This window comes from Cavia porcellus, unplaced genomic scaffold, assembly GCF_034190915.1.
Source record: "Cavia porcellus strain 051 isolate PalLab524CR breed Dunkin Hartley unplaced genomic scaffold, mCavPor4.1 scaffold_29, whole genome shotgun sequence".
NCBI lineage: Eukaryota > Metazoa > Chordata > Mammalia > Rodentia > Caviidae > Cavia > Cavia porcellus.
Window position 1 is genome coordinate 44,026,754 of NW_026947512.1, and position 8,104 is coordinate 44,034,857.

The following is an 8,104-nucleotide window of genomic DNA, read 5'->3' on the forward strand; positions in this document are numbered from 1 at the left end:
GTCCCACACCCACCACTGGGAGGAGAAGAACCAAGCAGGAGTGGGAGAGGGAGGGGGGAAAGAAAGGAGGGAGAGAGACAGACAGAGAGACAGAGAGAGAGAGAGAGAAAGAGAGAGAGAGAGAGAGAGAGAGAGAGAGAGAGAGTCATCCGGAATCTCCCAGCCAGCAAAAGAAACCAGGGTTAAGCTTACCGCCTTGTCTTCCCTAAGCAACAAGGGACTCCTAAGGGAGTAGCGGCCCCCTCCTCCCTTTCCCCACACCCTATCTCTGTACCCCAATTTGTACTCTGTGGTAAATGACAGACTTGTTTATTTTTTTTAAAAAAAGAATAAAAGTTTAGGGGAAAAATACTTTGGATTGGAGGATTCATCTCAGCTAAACAGACACAAGCCACATGGCAAGCGAGGCTTAAAGGAAAACCAACCTTTATTATTCAGGCAGCAAATACAAACATGAACTCAATGACGTCCTAGGCAAGGGGGGGGGAGGGGGGAACGTGAAGATAGACAAGATGCTCCCTGGCCCTTGAGGAGTCTTATGCTGTACACCGTGTGCCCCATGCCTTCTGGGACATGCTCCTTCAGGAAACAGAATTTGGGTGAACTCATTAGCAGCTGCCCATGCATGAGAACCTTCTTCTTGGTTCTTAGTTTGCTGAGAAGGATTATAGCCCATAAGACCACTGACGGGCAGTGCCATCTGCCCAGCTGTGTACCTGCACAGGACCAGTGAGTCTCTTCCCACCTCCATTTCCCTTTGAGCTGTTGAATAGACCAAGACCTTCTAGTGGGGCTGGGAGGAGGCCAGAAGGACACACCATGGAGTTGAAGGGAGGCTCCCACTGACCAGACAGAGTGGCCTTCCTATCGCAGCTCACACTGCAGGAGCCAGGACCCTGCAGGATGAGAGAGGGCTCTTCAGATTACACCTGGACTTTCCAGCGCTGCTGCTTTGTGGCCTGGTTGTTTTTTGTGACTAAAGATCACCCTGTGTAGGGTTGGTCTCATCCCGATGCCCAGCAAGCCTCCCCCAAAATGCCTGGCACCTCTTTCCTGGATCATCCCTGAGGGGAAGCCATAGGCCAAGGCCCTCCATCTTCCAGGCCAGGGAAGAGCCCAGGGCTCTCTGAGAACCACACCATACAGCAGAGGCCAGCCACGGGGCAGGCTTCTCCACCAGCAAGGGGACTCCACACGGGCCAGCACTCTGGGCTGGACTGACCTGGACTTGACCTGAGCCCGGCTTGTCTGTGTGATGGCAGGAGGCTGCTCACAGCCCGTGGGCCTTGGTTCCCTTGGGTATGAGAACCAGAGTCTGCAGTGCACTCAAACAGTGCCGTGACTGTTGCTGTTGTTGGATTCACAGCTTCCTGCCACCAGAGCTGTCCCTCTCTCTGCAGACAGGTCTCCAGGTCGCCCTTCCACTCCCTGCGGGAAGCTCCCTGCAAGGAGAGCTTCCTGGATCATCCTCATCCTGAATGCGGAGTCCGAGTGCTGCCCTCTCTAGTAAGGCTTCTACATTCTCAGAAGCAAAGCCGAGGTCCCGTCCTCACTGCCTGGATACTTCCTTCTTCAGTTGTGTGACGTACCCCATGTTGGTTTATTCATTTAGCAGGTATTTACAGAGGCACTGCCTGGTGCCAATCCCTGTTCTGAGCCCTGGAGGGGCAGACAGCCAGTGAGGCCTGCGGAGGCCTACAAGGCCCTCTGTGGACTCCACGTACATGCAGACACCTCGGGCCCAGTGGCCATTCTGGTCCCTGGGGGAGATGGAGGTTCCAGACTTTTCCAGGACTCTGTTAGCCGGGGCTCATATTGCTGCTCCAGTCCCCTGCCACCGTCTAGCATTTGGAAACAGCTTCACAGGGAGCAGCCTGGGCCCCAGCAGGGCTGGAGACTGGTTGACAATGGAATAGCCCTCTTTTCTTCTCCTGGAGGGTTTCTTCTGCCCACACTGCTCTGCCATTTGCTGCAGAGCCAGGAAACAAAAGACAGGGCGTGAATAGGTGGCCAGAGTGTCACTGTCCCCAAATCCCACCTCCAGTCCATGGCCCTGTCAGGATGCTAGTAGCTAAAAGCAGGTGCAGAGGGAGCTGTGGAAAGCAGGAGGCAGGTGCAGGTCAGAGGTCAAAGGCTGTTCATGTAGAGTGCTCCGCCCAACAAGGGCTGGTCAGCATGAGTGTGCTAATGTGGGTGTGCATGTGAGGGAATGCATGTGACAGCATGGGGAGAGCATGTGAGAGCGTGTGTAGGCATGGAACAGGGAGACTGCATGGCTGTGAGATGTGTGAGTGTGAGCAGATGAGTGTGACTGTGTGAATGAACGTGTGGGTGTGCATGAGTATGATAAAGCGTGTTGCAAAACAAGTATGTGAGCGTGCATGTGAGCAAATGCAGGAAGGGGTGTGTGTGTAACAAGGAGGGCGGGAGGGCAAGTGTGTGTGTTTGTATTTCCAGGCCCTCGGCACTAAGAGCTCAGCACAATAGCACAGTGAGTGGCCTGGAGCACAGCAAACTCAGCACAGCAGAGCAGCTAGCAGAGACACCCCAGAAGACCTGCGATGGCATGGAGACAGCACAGGCGCAGAGAGCTCTGTCACAGCTGTGTCTGAAGCTGAATACTGCGCCAGTGACTTCCAAACCCTTCGCGTCAAGGGTCACATTGCACTCTTCACCTCGAAGAAGCACACAGCAAGCCCAGCACGCAGACGCAGGGTGGAGGGAAAGATATTCTGTCTGCAAAGCCACAGGACTGAGTAGGAAAGGGAGAGGGCTCAGAGGAACTGATGTGTGTCTGCGTCAAAGACCTGGTGTGTTACCATCCCTCGGTCATTTGCAAAACCCATGATGCTCCACAGGGACACCAGGCAGAGGCCTGTCCTCAGGGAGTGCAGGCCTCACAAGCAGAGGAGTGACATATGCCTACTCTGGGGTGAGCAGGAACAGCAGTCTCCCGGGGGAGATCAGACCGCAAAGGACCACAGTGAGAGGTGACTCGGGACAGAAGCTGTGTCGCAGGTGCACCCCCAATGAGAGCGTGTTTCTGCTCTGGACTCAGACAACAAGGCACAGAGGCCCATGGGAGGCTGGCCACTGAAATGGCCAGTGGGAGAGCCAGAAGCCCCTCAGGCCAGCTGCCCAGTGCACACCTCCTCCAGTGCCCCATCAATGGCAAGGGCAGCCGACAGCAGTTGGGGTTGCTCCTTAATGTCTTTATAGAGATGAGTTAATGCAAAGGCTTTCCAACACAAGCGTGTTTTTCTGTTCCTTCTCTCTGACCTTGGCATTTTCTTTCTCCATTCCTGGCTCAGCGCTGTCCTGTGGCCAGGTTTGCCTCTCATTTGTCAATGTTATTATTGAATTTTCAAATGCCAGTAGTACACATAAATCAATGGCTTTCTTCTCCCTGCTGGCATATCCCTGCCACATGTGGTCATTCATTTTTTTAATAAGTCCTCCTCTCCTTTCACCCATTTATAAAAATGCATCCCGCTCCCCCACTGCCGTCCATCACTGGCTGAGCCCAGCTATTTGTTGCCCCTCAGTGCTTATTCATCAACGTTTTCAAAAGCAAAATCACTCTTCGCCTCCTGCTCTTATTGTGCCATCAATCTTGACCAGGGGATCAATAAACTTCGCTTTTGCAATTTCTCCACCCCCACCCCTTCCTGAGCCTACTCTCTCCAAAGTGCAGTCTTTTTATTTACATTTTTAACTGATCATCAGCCAAGGGGGGACAGCAGTGTCAGGGAGGCAAAGGGCTTTCATTTGCTCCCGAGGCAGCAATAACCATCCATGCATCGGTCATTTAACACGGTAACCCAGCAAAATTGATACTCGACTCTTCCCTACCCAGGGTCCACGCGCGTAAATCATCACAGGGAGAAACAAAAGCCCAGCCTCACTGCGTGTCTTGGAGCAGGCAGGCTAGCAAAGAGCCAGAGTGACTCACTAGCTCACCCCCAGTCTTGGAGGAGAGAGAGGCTCGGCCGTTTCCAGGAATTTCTCTGCATCGTTTTATATGTGTTTAGGGAATGTTAAAATGAAAGATTCTGAAATGCTAAGGACAGGAAAGAGGACTGAATTTAAAATGGACGATTATAAGACCCCGGCTTGGTGAATGGGCATGGCACCCACAGAGCCCCCTGAGGCCTGGAGCCACGCCCCAACTTCCAAGCTCCAGGAAGTGCCTGCCTAGAAAAGGTAGAGGGGGCTTTTTAAACCCCATTCTAAAAGCCACTCCTCATGGCTGAACTAAAACTGCTAAAATCATTGGGATTCGAATACCCAATATTCAGTGCAGTTTAAAGCATCTTGTCCATTTCAGTTTGGTCTTTTTCATTTCTATTTAAACTGTTGGAGTGCCTCAGGGCTTCCAGGAAGCCTATGATTAATCTGGCCACAAAGCCTGAAAGGGGATCCCTGAGACCCTTAGGGTTAACAGTATCTTCCCTCCCGCCACTAGTTTTCTCAGTTTGAGGAGACTCACAAAGAATTGGAAGAAACATTTCTACTTTTGCATACCTAGTCTGTCTCTGGCACTTTATATAAAACTACTGTGTTGCCTCTCACAGCAGCTTGCTAGGTAAGTTCTACCCATTTTTCTAGGATGGATAAGGGGACACACCCAGATGAAGCACTCACCCACACTGTAAGATTCAAATACAGTGTGCTCTCTCCTCATCAAACCCTAAGGTGAATCCTTGGGAGTCAACCGACCTGGGCCAAGGAGATGCCAAAAAGGGACTGCGGGGAAACCTGAACCTGATAATCCTACAGCCGCCTTTTCCATGCTCAAGCCACCATGTCCTGCCGCAGCTTTGGTGATGAAGGCTGTTCAGGGACAAAGACCAAAGCAGCTGCAGGACCCTGAGGCCCCCACAGGGCTGAGAAGAAGCAACGTACTATTTGACGGGACATCGACTCCGACTTGGCACGCTGGCCATCGCTCTGGAGGTAGACCCATCCTCTTTTTGAGCCTCGGGTTCCCCCGTTCTAAAATTCAAGTGTGGCCTCTAGGCCATCTACTATCTCTCCTGGCTGTGAAGTTGCTGTATCTGTTTGGAATTCCTACTGACATTTTCAGTGAAAGCCAGCAGCCTGTGTTACCCATGTGACCCCATTGGAATGAAGTTCTAACTGCCCCCAAATCTGAGAGGCCTGAAGGAATCAAGATCAAAACAGATACACAGGAAAGACAGCAAACATGCGCTAACGTCTCTAAGCTCCTCAGCTACAACCAGAAGGTGATAGGATTTAATTCAAACACCGATGTGGCCCCCTTTAGACTTTTGAATTTCTTGGAGAAGTAAAGTTTCAAAATGAAAAAAAGAAGTCAAAAGAAGTTTGTGGATCTAAGTAGTACTGTCGACTTATTTCAACAAATAAAGGCATCACAAATGATAATCTACTGCCACTATCATTTCACAAGGAAACGACATTTCAACTCCCCAGTGTGATTACCAGGGATGGGCAGAAGTCCACAGACCCCTGCTGGGAGCCACTGAGCAGCTTATTCACCCTAAGCAAGTCGTACTGTCTCCAGGAGTAGGGTATATGCAGGGTATGAGCTCCCTGATTGAATATATACACGCTGTCCTGAGGGTCATTTTTATCCTTAAATATGTAAGTCTTTGTCCTTTCAGTGATACTGTAGATTCCTGAAATACTGGGACTAGGTCTGACTCTGGGTTTTCACAGCGTGACTTTTACCTTCAAGGGTGATTTTTACCATCTGGCTGTGCCAAGCTGAGATTTGACGATGAGCCCGTTTGTGTGCCTCCCATGAGTGGAAGTGGCAGGGACAGGCTGGGGTTCATGGCAGAGGAAGCAACAAGACCCCCAGGGAGCCAGATCCGGAGGCCTGGGCCCAGCACCTGGGGGACCCCTACTGCTGAATCCTGGTCCCCCTGGGCCCCACGTTGGCGACAGTAAGCTGGGAACCCAGGGAAAATAGATACCCAGCAGGAAATTCTAGAAATACCACTGCCCATTCCTCGCTCACCTTGAGAGTGATGCAACAGCAAAGGAGATTCCTGCTTCATTGATGACCCCAGGCCCCAACACAGGCGCACACAGGGAGGAGGCTGGTGTGGGCCTGTGCTCCTCTAAATCTGTCCCAGGGAAGGCGCCAGCCATGCTGGTCCACGGTGCTGCCTGAACACAGGCCGAGCTGTCAGTCTGGGGCTGCTTCAGTCCTGGGCGCCAGGCTTATGTAACTTCAACTGTTCTACTAATCAGCCAGAAATAAACAATGAGTGACTGGTCATTTTTAAAAGCCAGCTTCGCTGCAAGGAGAAGGGAAAGGAAGCCAAGGGCTAGGGAGGAAGTCCCTGCCAAGATAATAAATACAAACCCAAATCTCCAACATTTTGTGGTTTGACACTTAATTGATTAACTAATTTGAGGCAACGAGATTTAGTGTTTCTGCAGATTAGTGTCGAAGGGGTAATTATAGCTCCAGCTCCCATCTCCGAGGCACAGCAGCTGCAGCTCTGCGCAGGCCAAACCTGCACTAAGGCCTGCACATTACAGCCCACGGATACAGAAGGGTTTTTGGAACAGGCCCCTTTTCCGCTCTGTGTGCTGGGATTGCTCTGGAAAGGTCATTTGGTGCCTTATCAGCATAGACCAAATCCCCTGCCTGTAATGTATGTGTTTATTCTCAAATTAAATATATTAATGTATTATTTGTTCTTAAAATGTCATGGACTAGATAGTGAGCTTAGCCCTCCTGGCAGACCTTTGAAGCCTGAAGAATAATGTAATAATAGTGCATTAATCCATAGGCCGTGCAGTCATCTCCCTGTGGAGGCCCAGCCTCCAGCACACGCTCCAAATCACTGGGCTTCCTGCACAGGATCACTGGCATCTGCTTCTTTAACAATGGGAAGCTAGGCAGAGGGAGACCTGCTGAAGCAAGGAAAAACATCAGTCCTCTCTTAGGTGGAAAAAATCTGACTATGGACCTGAAAATAGGAAATGACCTACAAGGCGTAGAGTTAAAAATAATTTCAGGGAAATTGGAAAAGAACCCAGATGCAGGAGAACTGTTTGCCCGCCTCCTCTGGCCAAATGTTCCCAGGAAGTGGGGCTGACCATGCTCTGTTAGCCCCGCTGAGTGATCAGCCCAGGAGGGAGTAATCTCAACTGCAGTCCAGGAAAATATGCAAAGGGCCTAGGAGGGGCCTAGAGTCTGGGGTGCAGCCAGCCCCTCAGTGTTGAGAAGTGTAGACAGGAGGGAAGGTGTGGAGCCCTCCAGCCCAGCCAGTGGAAAGTCAGGTCTGCTTAGTGCTGCAGAAGTAAATTTACCTCTCTCGCCCCTCCCTCTTAGTTCTGGCTACCATGGCCCCAGTGCTACCTGGGGCTTTGAACTGGATTTAGTTGAATCCCTGCTCTGCTAATCCTAGCCTGATACCTTTCTTCCCATGTCGGCTTCCAGCTCCAACCTTGGACAGTCTGCTCACGTCCCATGAAGGCTCCAGTCTAAATGCCGTCTCTGTCTTTACTCCTCTGGCTTACATGACAGCCTTTTCCACAAATGTAGATGCGTGTCTTATTTGGGGTCCCCCAGAAATCAACTCTGGAGAGGCTTGTTAGTAAGAGATACTGTCTGATATACCCACAAGAATTCAGGGAGGCAGAACTGGACAGAAACGGGAGCTGACCCAAGATTAAGGCTTCAACCAGTCCTGAGCCTCTAGTGCTTCCATGAGCCCTTGATAACTGTCACAAACCAAGGCAGGGAGCTAGGCCTCTGCATGTCTGCACTGGTCAATCACTGGTTACTCTGCTGGGGAACAGCCTCGGGGCTGGCAGTTCCCAGCTGGAGGACAGATACACTGGTTCCAAGGAAGGGCTCTGCCTAGGAGAGTATCCCAGCACTAGTTGGTGCAGTCCCCTCGCGCCTTTCCGGACTGCTCTGCCTTCTGAGAAATTAACCTCCATATTAGATTCATCAGCAGTTCCGGCCCTCTGCTGCCCTCTGGTGGCTTCTGGTACAACTACCCCCAACCAGGAAGGCCCCTCCACCTTGTGTCAGGCACGGGGTCTCTATTGAGCAGTACAACATGCAAAGTCTTCTTCTCTTCTTGCAAAGTCAGCC

At 51.3% G+C, this 8,104-nt stretch overlaps 1 long non-coding RNA gene across 1 annotated transcript; it reads right to left on the reverse strand.

The window, feature by feature from the left end:
• Positions 1-409: 409 nt before the first annotated feature.
• Positions 410-6,422, reverse strand: LOC134473915 (uncharacterized). The gene is made up of 2 exons (XR_010044399.1): positions 6,005-6,422; positions 410-1,969 (listed from the first exon to the last, which is right to left on the reverse strand). It is a non-coding gene; the product is annotated as an uncharacterized LOC134473915 (long non-coding RNA).
• Positions 6,423-8,104: the final 1,682 nt, after the last annotated feature.